This window comes from Lampetra planeri, chromosome 29 (genome assembly GCF_965212315.1).
Source record: "Lampetra planeri chromosome 29, kcLamPlan1.2.h2, whole genome shotgun sequence".
NCBI lineage: Eukaryota > Metazoa > Chordata > Hyperoartia > Petromyzontiformes > Petromyzontidae > Lampetra > Lampetra planeri.
Window position 1 is genome coordinate 10,124,238 of NC_136135.1, and position 13,207 is coordinate 10,137,444.

Here is a 13,207-nt window from a genome sequence, read left to right on the forward strand (position 1 = left end):
ATAACTTCGCTGGCTCAATGCTATATATTGGATGCATCTATTTACATAATCTGGGTTCTTTCGGTAAAGGCACGTAGAAAAAAAAAAATAATGATAAAAAAATAATAATGAAATTGAAAATAAAAGCAAAAAACCCACAACGTTTTGATCGCAACCAAGCCATCTTAATCAGGCAATTTTCATCAGACGCCTGATGAAGACCGCTTGTGTTGCGATCGAAACGTCGTGGATTTTTTGCTTTTATTATTTTCAATTTATTATTATTTTTTTAATTTTCAATTTTTTTATTTTTATTACATTTTCTATCTACATGTTTTTACCAAAAGAACCAAGAATATGAATTCCTGCAGTCACAAAAGTTTTAAGTCAAAATCTATTTACATATTTATATGTATCAAATATTAACAATATGACACTAAATATACATCTGGAAAACAAGTTACGGGATAGCCTTGGTGAAGTCAAAGTGATTTCCTCCTCCAATGAGCATTGAGGCAGTGATTATCTCCTGCTTACAGATTTCACAACAAACTGGTCCTCATTTTTATCAACCCTAGAGGGATGATGGGCAGAGTCAATCCCCAACCAGGATTTAAGTGTGCATCCTCTACCACAGGGGCACCTGGCCGGTTAGTGCGTTGTTAATAGTGCACAAATATCACCGTTAGCACTGGTTTGCAACAGAACATGTAAATTATGCTACCATAGTATTGAACAGTCATTGTTCAGAGAGAGGCCAGCCAGATTGACAGACTTACAGTGAGAGACCATGTGAAAAGTTTTCTTCAGCAAGATCATGATGTCATCATGGCTCAAGCTATGATGTCACCTTCATTAGCGTTGTATCAAAGCTTGTAACTGTCTAAATCGGATACATTAACTGATTTCTAAATATAAAGTATTTTTTTTATCAACTACAGCTAAAACATTTGTGTCATGGAAATAAAAAAGAAATATATGAAATTAAATTTGTAAAGTCATGCATGATGTAATGTTAAGTATGTTAGACACTATATGCATTACATGTATTATTATGCTAAGCAGTTTTTTTATCGTTAGCTAGGTTCCACACTGCCGTGGTTTGTGGAAACGTTTTTTTTTCAATCCTTATAGTTTTAAGCTTTTGAAAACTGACACATTCAGGCTATTTTTTGTTTAAATAATGCTGTACCTGTGCAGGAAAAGAAACGGACACAAACGGAGAATGTTTGTAAATGCAGTTTCGCTTTCACCTCGGCTTTGGTTATGTGATAGAGGTAAAGATTATTTAAATGTGTGATGGGCTGATGGCAGGCCTTTAAAAAGTCAATGTTTAAATATTGATGCCCCTGTTAAATGGAATGATATCGTGCCTGCCCTTCATTTATCAGTTTTACCATCGCAATCAAATTACATTTCACAGATTTGTCTACTGATTGGTAACACATGCAGGCAAATGTTTATAAGCTGCTAATAGGGCCGCCTATTGCTCTTACCACGAATACATTTCATTTAAATTGAATGTTTCCAACAGATATAGTTTAATTTTGTAAGTGAAATCATAATCATAATGATCTCTCCAAGCCACTGCCTTCACGTTTAATGGAGGGTTTCAATGTTTCATCGAACCTTCGATGAAACATAGCACGACACATATTTTAAGGCCAACTTGTTTAAGTTCATGCGAGTTTTTTTTAGATTGTAAGCATTACTACCATATGTGATGCAACTTACGTTGATTTGTTTACAATTGCAGGAAAGTACTGTAGTGTATATGTGCCACTGTTCATTTGCTCCTGCATTGCGTTCCTTCTTGCTCAGCTTTGGAAGAACAGATTCGGTGTTCTCAAAGCACTGGGCATTAATAAAGCATCCGTTCTAATGCATATATTTCTGTACAGTCATGCTGCGCAGATTTCCGTTGTGTTTTCAGTAGAACCTGAAATACATTAAATAGCTAGGGATATAGACTACACTCGGATGCAATACCATTTTGATAATATTTCGTGTCAAAGAATTGCATTCCATAAAAGATGTGAACCATATATGAATGAAGCCAAATAATTATGAGTTCCCCAAAAGAACACAACTAATGTGCCTCACTGCTAAAACATGCATTAGGCAGTACTTGTCTCCATTGGCAAGTTTAAGGACATTCCATATTCTCATGGCCAGGGCCAGTCTTTGAATGTGACAACTGCTATTTACCTCCCATAAAATGGTATTCCAATCCTGGATAAATAGTGGGCTTAGCCAACTCATGATTGGAATTTGAACTCACAATTTCTAAATATTACAATAATGAGTTTTCTGCCACAGCATGACTGGGCTGTATGAAAAAGCCAATACAATGGTTCGAAAAAGTAATCTGGAATGAAGTTTATATTAATACTCAGCATCATCACTAAGTGTTCTGTCCATGGGCAAGTCAAATGCACAATTTTCTCCTCCATGTTACTGTCTTCTATAATCGAGCATTGCCATTCTTGCTCTTACTCTCACATCCATTTCGGGTAGAACAATTGTGTTTACATCCATGGGATTGACAGCCAGTGGAATCCCCAAAGTGCAACGTTAGAGGGCAAATACTGGAGAGGTCAAGAGTTCAGGAGGTCACAGGGGAGGAAATTGCCACATTGGGACTATATTACAGACATCTATAAAGACCAATGTTGAGCCGTGGATTGCAAAGCTGTTGCTGTGATAATAGGGTCTTAAATTGGTCTGTGCCAATCGCCACCTGCTACCCCGATTTATCAGCAAAATGTAAAGGTACAGCCCTTACAACTGCTCGTGAAAGGGCCTCCACTATAGGGAGTCTATATGGAGTCCTAGAAAGTATTTGGCCTACTCTTTTACACCCGCCAAATGTCTTGAAAGAGGTGGAGGAGTACCCACACTTGCTCACACCACGCACGACCCATTTATATAGCTGGTTGGACAGAGGTGGGGAGATGTAAGAAAAATATATGTTTGGAAGCAAATATTCTGCTTTTGTAAATTTGCCTTCGCAATAATTCCTTTAATGTCTTCAATAAAAAAAAATCCACTGTGTATACTATTGCCAATCACATTTTTACATGTATAGATGTGCTAAAGTCTTATTCGCTCCATTTTTATGCACACTGATGAATGCACGTGTGTTTACAAACAGTGCAAATGCAAAACCACTAAGAGCATTACACAGTCTACAGCGTCGCACAATCTGGGTCATCACCAGATTTCGAAAACAAATGCGGGTGGTGTGAGCATTTCATGGCTTAATGCTGTGCTTGCTGGGAAAGGAAAATATCCTGCTGGCGTGTTTAGGAGGTGGCCTTCGTTGTGCGTCAATTTTCGGGGATCTTCAGTGCCCCACTAAAATCTCATTTCAGTGAGGAACTGGTCACGGCACACGTGCGTTTGTAAATTCTTCCGACTCAAAATTGGTCCAGTGGGCAGAGCAATAAGTTGGCTTCCTATGTCACGCTATGCTCTACAGCCTTTCCACTTACCCTGGTGCAATAAGACAGCCTTGGCTTAGAAAGCAACTCGTCTGAACAGCGGACTGCAGTGTGGAAGGGTAAACTATGGTTAGTGCATTTATTGCTAGTATCAAATATGTATTTGGTGGAGTCTTATTTTGTAATAATGCTACTAAATATATTGCTGTGCCATATTATAAAATTGGAATAAACTATATTTCTGTCTCTCACTGTGTGTACCTGTGTAACAACATAGGTTTGTTTTCCTGCCATGGACAACACCAATGGCAAATGCTATGTGAACATGTTTGAGCTTCCTCTAGGTACACTCAGCCTAAAATAACTACCTGAGTTAGTATGTAAACATCAGCAATGGGAGACAACCATCGTGTTGACCACACCACCCTTTTAGTGGCAGCCTTTATAGGTACTCACCAACAGCACTTACCCCAACAGTCTATAGAGTTAAACAGATGGGATTTTGTCCTTTTGAATGTCGATTACACTTAACAATCCCTGTGGATGGACTGCCTGTTACCATCTCAATGTGAAATTCATACTACTGTGTCATTAGTAACCACACCTGGCCACCCTTACCGGTTTAAGTCTACCTAGGGGTATCTCACAACAGATTCACATACCATCTTTCACTGATGTACAGAGGTGGGAAACAAACGCTGGTCACTGGGATCGTAGCGCAGCGTGCTAACCTCTCTGCCACTGCTCCATTCGCACACTCACTCGAATCGATACGGCTGTCATTGCAGACTGAAAGTGATTCGCTCGTCCGCTGCTCCCCCGAAGCTTTTAAACAATTGAGTAGCAGATGTCTCTCTACTTAGCGATGACAGCAAGGAACATTGCGGAGTCTCTAAGAAGTCCAAACCACCTGTTGCGGTGGTAGAAATCAAGAATGTCAGTCCACGAGTTTGCTCGTGCACAAGAACGTTCTTCCATGTTAGCTTGAATTTTGAATCAACGCATATTCTGTAATTGTCTGCCGTTCGCTTCCATGAAAAAAAATAAAACGACAAAAACATTTATCAATAATGATGCCGTGAAAAAAGTTATACAATAGGAGACATTTTATGGGAAATGGCCGATGCTCACACACAGATACACTAAAACGAAGGGCCACTGCCGAAAACGTTGTCAAATATATTCTCAATTTAAGGGCAGCATTATTGATGAATGTGTTGTGTTGTTGATTGTGAGCTTGTGTACCACTGCCAATGCAGTGTCACAATTAGTTTTGTTTAATCATGTAAAACATACGACTGCATATTAATGAATATGTGTGTGTGTAAATGTGTATGGGTAAGTAACTAGCTGGGCGGTTAGAGAGCTTGACCCACAGTTGGACACTCTGTGAGTTCAAATCAAGGTCGGAAGTCAATTTTCCCATTGTGGCAATCCATCTGAAATCAATAAAAAAAATTAAAACTCATTGATTATTTAACGACAGCAGTGTTCTATGGAAAATCTGCCTCCTGCCATAGAAATATGTAACTCGTACTACTGGCCAACAGATGGCCACTACCACACACATGTTTTATTTTATTACAGTGTAATTGTTTTTTTAATACCCAAGTAAAAACATATGCACAGGAAAAATAATTATGACAAAAAATATTCAAATTCATCAGTACAAAAAGAAATTGCATCTTCTGTACAACTGTATTCTGTTCCAACTCAATCAAGTGTTGTTATTCAGTCACGGATTGACAAACATTCATGTAAATGTGTTGAGACTTTAAAAAGTGGCATTATTTTATATATATACTATTCTTGCAAATAATGATGATCAAAAATTCAAAGTGACTTCATAGTCAAATGAGTAGTGGGTGGTGCCTGTTTATATGAGTCCTTAGCCATATTTGGAAATCGCACATTCCAGCAGCATGCTTTCTACCTTCATATAAAATCGCATAAATATGCTGTTTATATGTTTTTCATGTTACTGTCTAAAATGGCACATACACTCTAAGAAGCGTCTTTCTCATTGTCTCTAAATATACTGGAGGGAAAACTCAGATTTACCTCAGAGCTGCTGGTAATGCCACACTTAGAAATATGAATTTAGTTAAATCCAAGTGGCTGGGAAATGAGCCAGGAAACGTATTGCACTACTCACATGATATCACGCCAATTACCATCCAACTATAACTGTGCTGAGTGACAATAGTTAAGAGGTGTTTTCCCAGTAAGAAAAAAAAATTGTGCATTGGCAAAAAGAAATATAGTTCAACTAATTTGCTTAAATTAAATGTGGCAGGTAATCATTATAGATGCAATGAGGAAGAGAAGGCTATGATTGGTGGGGCATGTGTGCAGGATTGGGGGAGGTCTCATTACCCAGCATGGCAATGGTATGGCACCCAGAGGTCGGTAGCCAAAGTGAAGACTTAACAGCTGATATTGAAATGCCGTAACAGCAGACTTTGGAGGTCAGACATTGACTTTGATACAGCTACAAGATCTAACAAAAGAATTGAAGCAATATTGCGGTGTGGTAACGTCAACAGCATTCACAGCTATGACCCGTTGACCTTGAGTTGAGTATAGTGTAATGTGGCAGGGTGGCACTGTGGTTAGAGTGTACAGATTGCAATTTGAAGGCTTTGGGTTTACATATTCGTTGGAGGGTGACTAGGCATTTTCATCTTTCAGGAATCAAAATGAAATACAAAAAAACTCTCTGTTGAAAGTGAACAGCGGTTGTCCAATTGACAAACTGGTCCAAGCCAAAGAAATGTTTAACATTCCTCAGTTCCTGGAATGAAAAGTAGTGCCTCATAATATTAGTTTAGAGGGTGAAAACACTTTGATATGGCTTTGAATAACCATATAATTGTATCTCCTATATTTATATTTATTCATGTTAAAGTATGGTTAAACAACCCCTACGACCTTCAATGCTATGTGGAGGGATTAATTTATTTCCTAGAGCTCAACTCTTGCCAAAATCAATCCCTGACCATTGTATTTATTTTATTGACACCAGGAGGGTGATGGCTTGAGCCCGAACCTTGACCAATATTTGAACTTGCAACATTCCAAATGAGAGTTGAGTGATTTAACCACAACACCATTCTAACGACTTTATTGGTTGAATACTTGACGAGGTTCTTTCATGTCCTTTTCAAAGCATATTTTCAGTGTGTTTCCTAAGTGGACTGTTTCCATTAGTAAAACCAGCAATTCAATAAGGCAAAAAGGATTCTCTTGCTAAATACAAATTGTCAATTTTAGAAACAAAATTTATTAAAATATATTCATATTCACAATAAATTATTGATCATGACCTCAGTCTTATCGGTTAATTGAGCAGATGTATTCATGCTCAAAATGAGCACGAGGCAGTGATCATCGATTCCAGTTGAAGAATTGAGCCAGCAGTTGAATTTCCACATTCCTTTGACAAGGGATCAGTTCATCTTATCGGTGAATAACGGTTATGGATTTTTTTTCACCATAGAGAAATTATGTGTTGGGTTGGCCTCCCAGTCGTGTTTTAAAACTCACAGACTTCCCACATTATCACTGCAATACCACACGTCTAATATTACCTCATGGAGTCTGACTGCTTCATATTCTGGAGACGTTTCCAACCCAGCAGAGTCGTTCCCTCTGAATGATTACACTAAGTGGTGTCTGCTCTGACCTATTATGAAGCCCATCATTGGAAACGTGTCCACGCAACGGTTCTCTGAATCGTGCCAATGAAGGAATCCTTAACCATTTCTTTCATTTCATGAACTGTTCAGCTCTCCATTCCATATCCAGCTTCGGACACAACTAATAAATGAAGAATCCTTGCTGAGAATGCAATTAAATTTCTTAGCATCATTAGATATTGCCTAGATTTTTTTTTATGTCACTAACGTCTTTTCTTAGCATGAATTTATATCATATTATGCTCACCCCAGGAAAAGGAATACATTAATTTCCAGGCAAAAGTACTGATTTTTAATAACTTGATTTAAAGGGGAGTGTTTCAGTAAAATCTGGCGGGGTGGCAATTATGTATACATGTATGATGAACTTCGTTCACACTGTTCATTGTATATAAAGTCATCGACTCACATGTTCGAGTCCTGCTTAAGGGTCAAGTTGGCATGTCTTCTCTTAGGGCTCAACAAAATGAGCACGGCTTTGTAGGAAGTCAACAGAAGTTGAGCAATAGATGGATGCCCCCCACAATGGGCATGCATATACCGTGTTTTTAACACTCAGTTTGAGCACTACCTTGAAGAAAATTTGTACATAAGTCTTGTGCCAATTCGCTGGTCACAAAGTGTGAAACCCAATTCTTCTCAAATCCTCACTGCCCATACGCAGCTGTGGATGTGCCAAGTTAGATCATACTGATGTCACCACATTTGCCCAACAAACAAACCGAGCTATCCAATCAAGATTTGTCTCACACATAAACACACATACACACCCACAAATGCTAATATTTACTTGCGATTTTTCCAGCTCTCCACTGAGCACGGAATTGTAATTCTAAGCCGTGTTTGGCTTAGTGCTGCAATGAGGATGATGAAGATGATAACACCCGAATGGAGGCTCATAACAGGTGCTGCTGATGTTAGGTGTTTCCGGAAATAAACACGTCATCATCATCATCACTACCACCATCTTCATCATCATCAATATTATCATCATAATTGTGATCCTTCTTTTAATAATCTCTTCTCTATGTGTTCATGGACTTTATCGCTGTAAATGGGACTTCCTGCCCCATATAGAGTGACAAACGCACACTAAATCGAGCACACAGACGTGGACGATGGTGGGATGGGTAACCACGTCCCCAGTGCGATTAAACGCGATTCCGTACGCTGGTCGAAGGTTTCCGCCCACGGATAACCACTTTCTACTATCACTCAGCTCCACTCTACCTCCGCGCAGACGCTGCTCTGACCCCACCCTGACCCTGCTCACTTTGGGCCGGTCTGCAATTGTGATGGAATTGGCTCGTTTTTTTATATGAATGAGCAAAATGCAGGATCAACTTTGTTAAATGGCATCCAAAATTAAACACAAATGGAGCCTTTGAATTGTACTCCATGTCTATATATTTACGGAGGAGGCTGGGTGGCTGGATGTTTTCTGATTCTATAAGTAACATTTTGCAACAGTAGTGAATTTAAGTGACCACCAGGTACTCATAAGCAAAATGTCAGGAATGAAACAGAATCACAAATGATTGGCCCTTGGTCTTTTCATCATTCTTAAGTTCCACTCCTTCCTCAGCTTTTTTAATTAGAAATTTGCGAAACTAGTAGCATACATGTGGCAGATGTTAATAGCTTCAAAGTCACAGTGTAAATTTAGTCTTCCAAAAATAAATCCCAGAAATGTCTCTGCTGGCTCTACAGTAGGTGGGAGGTGATGACAGCTGATATAATCTCGAGGCCTTGTGGCAATGCCGAGAAGAAATGAGTCTCGCCTACCTTCAAAATAAAGCTGCAAATACATTTGAAATGAGTTTTGGTCAATTTAATATCGCACAAGTATATTTGGCTTTTTATAGAAACCCAATGCAATATGTTGCTGCTTTTAACATATACTGTAATGTTTACACATTTTACATGCATGTACACTCATTTTATTTATTATATCGTCTTGTTTTTACGAAGCAGAATTTTATTTTCCATCCTTTTTATGTTGTTCCAATTATATCCCAACTATGCCATTCACTGTGTGTCATGTAATGAAAAAAAAACATAATTGAAGAATTCTCACAGGAGGCAGTGCATCAGGCCTTGTCAGGGAATGGCCTCCTGGAGATGATATGACAATACTACTTCAAAAGTCACGTCCGTACGTTGTTTAATCCAGTGCTTAGTCGTACGCACTTATACGCCATTACAATTATGTTCACTTGCGCGGAAACTAGACTAAAGGTTTTAGTCCTCAGAGCTAGAATATGCCAGAGCAACAGACAACCCTTACTTAACACGGTGATTTTTTTTGTATCAGTCATTAGTGACTGGGCTGAGACAATACACTCGTTTTACTTGAGAACCCAGTTCAATCGTGGATGGTTGTAATTTGGAATCTCGCAGAGGATCTCAGCGGTGCCAGATCAGTACTCTGACATTATTATCCATCGAGCAACCGTCCCACTTCATTAGTTTGTTTTATGTAATGCTGTTTTTAAATGAAACAATTCGTTCATTAAAAAAATATCAACAATTTGTGAAGTGATGGTGTGGTGGATAGCATGCCATATCAAATCTCACACATATGTACATTTGAAGAGATTGTTCATTAAAAGATGTGTTGTGAATTGCACATCATAATGATGATGATGTGTTTAATACCGAATGGTAAGGTTATCCTAAACTGTGAGAGTGTCGCAGTATAGTTGTGCCATTCACCAATTGTCTCCAACGTGCTGGATTACACTATTTTCACATCACTCTGAATCGTGTAAAAAAATGTAATCCTGTACAAATAAAAGGCATGCATTTTTTAAGTCAGCTAATGGAAATTAACAACCTCCACCATAATGGATCTCATTTTAGATTTGTGAAGGGAAATACAGTTTATTAATTTTGACACCGCAATGCGGGAACAATATCAAATGTATGTCCCCTCTCATAATTTATGTTATTAAATGTGGACATATAATGGCACTATTATGTTGTCCCCATGAGTGGGTCATTGTGTGCCACCCCCATGGTCAAATTAGGATAATTATCCATAATTAAGTGTCTTAATTGAACAGCAGTTAATGTTATTAAACCACTGAACCAGTTTCCTAGTTGCCGGTTCGATTCCTGAAGATGCTCAATATTGTATTGCAGTACAACACCAAAGCACTTTTTAAAAAAAAATTATCCTTGTAAGATTATGTTGGTGGTATTGTTGACCGCATCTCAAATATAAATTCCAAAGAGTGTAATAAAACGTATATATATTCTCTCGTGCAATCAGTATTTCATAACGAAGTAATCAACGGTGCTTTGAACGTGCTCATACATCGTTCAATGTTGAGGTCAAGAGGTAACCATAGCTACGTGCTCTTTATGCCACCACACATCTCTTATGCTATCATGCTTTTCTCTAACTCTACTCTGCCATGTCATTTCCTAGCATTCTATGCATGCATCTCTATACTAAATCACAATATTATTCATTTCCTGATACCAACCAAATCTATGTAGCAACTGTTCTATTCCTATTAGAGAAACCTCAAGTGGAAAAATACTCCAAGTCTATACTCATGAGATTGATGATGATATTGACGGCACATATGATGAAAATCATTAAGGAAAAAAACACGAGATGAAGGGTCTCATTTTTATATGTTGCTTTAAGGAAGATGCAGCCCAATAAGCTATAAAGTACTATTTTATTACGTGACCAAAACATCATCAATCCATAGCAATGGAGCAGTTGGATTATGTTACTGGCAATACAACAAAAAACCTGCTGATTCACATTTCAAATCCCGGTTCCTAGCTACATGATGGTTTTCCAACCTTATGGCTTTAAAATTTCCCTCCACACACTGCCTCCGCAGATTAACATGGAGTGGCTCCAAACAGGGCTGGATCAAGTTTGATTAGAGCCCGGGGCTGTTGTGGTTTTTGAGGCCCCTCTGTGCAAATCCAGTTCCTCCCCGTTGACTGTCTTACCAGCCACAAGCCATGCACGATGTCAAACAATCCATTACTAATTTCCTCGGTTACTTCATTGCCTGGATTTGAATCGTCATAACACCAATTGTAAACAAATCTAGGATATGTCATAAGACGCGGCACTATTTGCATTTTGACCATTCTAAAGCAATATCAGAACGACTCCATAGTGGCCATGACAGAACTGCAGGCCGCTATGCCAGAGTGTCTACATGAATGTCACTTCCACTTTGTCCTCTTATAGATAAAAGTATGATTATGTTTCCATTAACAAAGCCTCGGGTGGGCTCGTGCAGGACCTGCAGCAAGAAGGAATGTGTCTGAGAGGACGTGCTATTTGGAGATGGAGGGGTGAAATATTTCAATGCTCGGTGAATTGTCGCCACGTATGATCATGATAGATGGCGACAGCTTGGGGGAGGCCTTCTTCCAGCAGTGGCGTGATCATTACTAATGATGATGATGATGATTAACAAGGCTTAAAACTTATGTTGGATAACACAACATAAAACAGGAGCCACTTGTTCTTTGAGACGTTTCTTACTTTGATTGGTAGCAATCCAAAAGCAAACACACAATAGGTGCATTTCCAACAAAAACTCCACATTGACCACCTCACAATAGCCCTCGTCCGTACAATTTACAAGCAGGCTTCAAATTGCACACTAACAGAATTCACGAGCCGGACAACATTTATTTCCCTGAGATCACAGTAAAAAGCACGTGCTTGTCTCTGCAAACCCTAAACGGCAAGTAGTATTGGTTTGTCATGGTCTTAAAACCGGGGAAACTTGGACAAAGTAAAGCGACAGGATTATTATATTATTATCCATGCTATACCTTTGTGGTGCTTTGCAAAAGTAACTGCGAGAGGCATGCGATGTTTTTGCTGCACACTAGAAACCACACTGCTGACATTGCACTTTACGAGGGATCACGGGACGTAGCACAGAAACGCCGTCTGTGTTTTAAATAAAACTAGTTCATGAAGCCTGTCTTCGCCAGTCAAAAGTTTTCAATATAGAAACGATTAACCTGATTATATTTTTTAAATCTATGATCAGACACCAACAACTACTTCAAAAATGTGATTTTTTTTTCTGCAAAAACACAAAAAATTGTTGACAACTTGATTCAACTTCTTATATCTAAAGACATACCCATCGGAAACCGCTCAAATTTTAAGATTCTGTTCTTTTTTTAGAAATAACAAAAGTTAATTAACTTAATCCTTTGTGAGGGCAAGCTCCTATCTTTTACCGTTTTCGAATGATTCAGATTGGAACATCATGAAATGAGTAATCTTATATTTTTTACGGTTTCTGAAAGACACGCAACATACATGTTTATGAGGCACTTAAAATCGAGATTTGGGGGCCTTAAAATGAAAAGTCTCAGATTTTCAGATTGTTTTTCCTGTTGTTTGTCATAAAAGCTACCAATGTACCAAATGTGATCTTGCTACCGTGTCGCGAAGTACCCTAGAGGGTTTTTGAGACATATTTGTATAAATACATACTTGGACTGGAGACATGGGGAAACGTTTTTTTTTAGTGTGCACAGAGCATTGCACAGGTCTGTGTGTGGATAAGAGTTAGGGAAGGGTGACTGAACGTATTTATTGCGATTTTTGAAAAGCTATTATAAACATGAAATAATGCGATGTTATTTTGATAAGGGAGTGCTGGCACTGGGCATTTGGAAACTAAAGTTGTTAAATCAACCTAATAATAACATGGTATAATCCTGTATTTAATGAAAAGAACGTTAATTCGTTATATTTAGAGGAATCTTGTTTGGAATATTTGGCCAATTCCTTGTTGATTATTTGAAGTGAATTTTAAAAGCTATGGCGCTCCCATGGAATTGTGGATGTTCTACTGGCATTGGCTTATGGGTGCATATGCAGATGCACATCACCAAATGCTAATTTAATTCACACGTATTGTTTAATACGGCTTCACAATGCTTCAACATATTTTTTTACGATTTGACAGATAATATGATGATTTAGGATGCAATAAGGAAGTATAATTGATGCCGTGGTAGTGAGATGGTGACTGCCTCGCCTGGTATACAGGAGTGCGTGGGTTCGATTTCGACCCT

The 13,207-nt window shown here is 38.5% G+C and overlaps 1 protein-coding gene across 1 annotated transcript in view; it reads left to right on the forward strand.

The window, feature by feature from the left end:
* LOC144728664 (cell adhesion molecule 2-like) overlaps positions 1-13,207 on the forward strand; it is a 140,506-nt gene that overhangs the window by 12,093 nt on the left and 115,206 nt on the right. The gene's annotated exons all lie outside the window — the stretch shown is intronic.